The sequence below is a fragment of the Pyxicephalus adspersus genome, chromosome 2 (assembly GCF_032062135.1).
Source record: "Pyxicephalus adspersus chromosome 2, UCB_Pads_2.0, whole genome shotgun sequence".
In the NCBI taxonomy this organism is placed as follows: Eukaryota; Metazoa; Chordata; class Amphibia; order Anura; family Pyxicephalidae; genus Pyxicephalus; species Pyxicephalus adspersus.
In genome coordinates, this window is record NC_092859.1 from 63,133,766 (window position 1) to 63,136,253 (window position 2,488).

The window sequence follows — 2,488 nt, forward strand, 5'->3', positions numbered from 1 at the left end:
TGTGGGGACTTGCACTGCCAGACTTCCCATGCTGTAAGGCAGGGGCTCTGGGAGGAAATTGTCAGGAGTGTAAATGCAGTGGGCAGTATACAACGGACCATTACCCAGTGTCAAAAACGTGTGAGTGACATCTTTAGACATGTCAAAAGGGTCCTGGCCACAGAGGCCGAAAGGAGTGGGACCTATCCTGAACATCTTGTGCAGCGTCTCAAGGAGTATGAAAGATTGGCGTTGCCATTCATTGGGTCAGAAACGGTGGTAGAGGTGGACTACCGGGATGACTCCGATGCTTGGCAACCATGTAAGTTCAATCCTTTTACATTACCTAATAACCAATGTGAATTGATTTTTGCAATTTTGTGGGATTGCAACAGTTTAGTCATTAGCATTGAGAAAAAAAAGCATTGTGTTTTTAGGTATTTATGCTTGGGGGTGAAATATGAGATCATTTTTGGAAAATGACCTCTTTGGTGTATTTTTACCTTCTTTTGACTTGCATTACCAATGTGTGTATTTCCATTTTTTTTACAATAGTACGCCCTGAGACGCAGCAGCCTCCTCCTGCCCTCTGTGCTCGGGGTGATGTGGATGATGAGGATGTCACTTCGCATCGAGATGACACTGGCCTTCCTCCTGGTAAGATGAACCTTCATGAACCTTCATGGTATATCTTGTTTGACATTGTGCACGTGTCTCTAATCATGTTTATAACCACACTCATGTGTAATATGAGTGTTTCATTTCACACATTTTTGCCTCTGGGAGTGGTATGTTTTGTGGTTGGATTTGTGGTGAACCGATGAATCCAAATGAACTTGGGTTAGAGTCAAGCTTACTCTTTCATTTGTTTTTGTGCTTTCACCAGATCACCATCTACAGGAGGAGGTCGTTGATCCACTGCAGAGAAGCCTGGAGGAGAATACAGGTAATTTGGTTTGTGTGTGTGTTCAGCCTTCCAAAAGCTAAGTAATAACCTTCGATCTTTCTATATTATATCTATATATAGATAACATTTGTTATTTTTTCTTGCCAGAGGATTCTGGTGCAGACTCCCTTTGGGAATGTGTGAGCTATGTCCAAAGAAATGTTGCGTGTGCGAAATATTTCGGACTTTTGATATGTGAAGACTTGTCACCACATTCATTCATTTTGATGTGATATATCATGTGTCTTTGTAGAACATCCATGTCTGCTGGTTTCTGGTTCTGAAGAGTTTTCACGGGCTGCATCCACTGTGGGGGTAGGCAAGAACTGGTCCATTAGTGTTTATTTTGGGATGTGTTGGGGGAATTAACCTTTCCCAATGTGTTCCATTTGTGTTTTTTTTTTTTTTTTTTAGGGTCCCTCAGGTGGACATTTTCCACAATCAGAAGAGGAGACATCTGAGGTTTCCGTAAGCAACCCATGTTTCATGTATAGGATTCAGAAAAAATGTGTCTAACATTTTTGTCTAACATTAGTTGATGTTTCAATGTCAGGATGCTGTCTGCATAATGTTATGGTGACCCAGAAAGTTATATATGATATTGTAGTAATTTTTTCTTTTCCCTTTATAGCAACCAGTGGATGCAGGTGGATTGGGTCAACCCAGTGTGGGCAGCCAGCTTCTAAACCTCAGTCAGAGGCTGGTTGCCCATTTTGATAGATTAGTGGAGTCAAGGATGCCTGGCCCAAGTTCAGATAATTTTGAACCGGTCCTTACGCTCCTACATAAAAACATAAATCAAAATCGCCAGGACCGAGAATTTAACCAACATCTGGCAGCCATGCATCGCTTGATAGAATCGGTCCAAGAACTATTGGCCACTATGGGTGCCTACATATTCAGAGTTGACTATCACTGTAACATGTTAAGTGAATCCGTAGGCCAACAATCTTGCCTACATCAGGCGATTATTCAAAGGCTGGATTGGCAAATCCCAATAAGCCCTGCTGGCCCCCCATCTCCTGCAGAGCAGCCAGCTCCATTCTCCCCCCCAGCTCCACCCCGTGCGCCTGCCCGTCCACCCAGTGCGCCTGCCAGTCCACCCAGTGCCCCTGGCAGTCCACCCTGTTCCCCTGCCCGTCCACCCCGTGCCCCTGCCAGTCCACCCCATGCCCCTGCCCGTCCACCCCTTGCCCCTGCCTGTCCACCCCGTGCCCCTGCCTGTCCACCCCGTGCCCCTGGCCGCCCATGCTCTGGAGGTGGGCCGCATTCGCGCCTGTGCTGTGCAGGTGGACCGTGGGCATGCTGTGAAGTGGGCCGTGGCCGGTTTGGGCGAACTATATAGGTGGATGCCGAGTGCCAGGTGAGAACATTCTTCACATTCTTCCTGTCAATCTTCACTCAATTTTTTCAGGACTCCATGAGTTCGCCAGTGTGGGTTTGAGTTGGTATCCTGTGTGAAGACGCATGTTTGTATAAACTAGCTTAATCTCTATTTTGTGTTTGCCCAATGTCCACAGGTTAGTAACCCTCGCACTTTGACACTTTACCTATCTAAGTTTG

General features: G+C 46.0%; 1 long non-coding RNA gene across 1 annotated transcript; it reads left to right on the forward strand.

Annotated features, from left to right (window-relative positions):
• Positions 1 to 535: 535 nt before the first annotated feature.
• On the forward strand, positions 536 to 1,241 carry LOC140322034 (uncharacterized). Its single transcript, XR_011919107.1, has 3 exons — positions 536 to 636; positions 866 to 925; positions 1,179 to 1,241. It is a non-coding gene; the product is annotated as an uncharacterized lncRNA (long non-coding RNA).
• Positions 1,242 to 2,488: the final 1,247 nt, after the last annotated feature.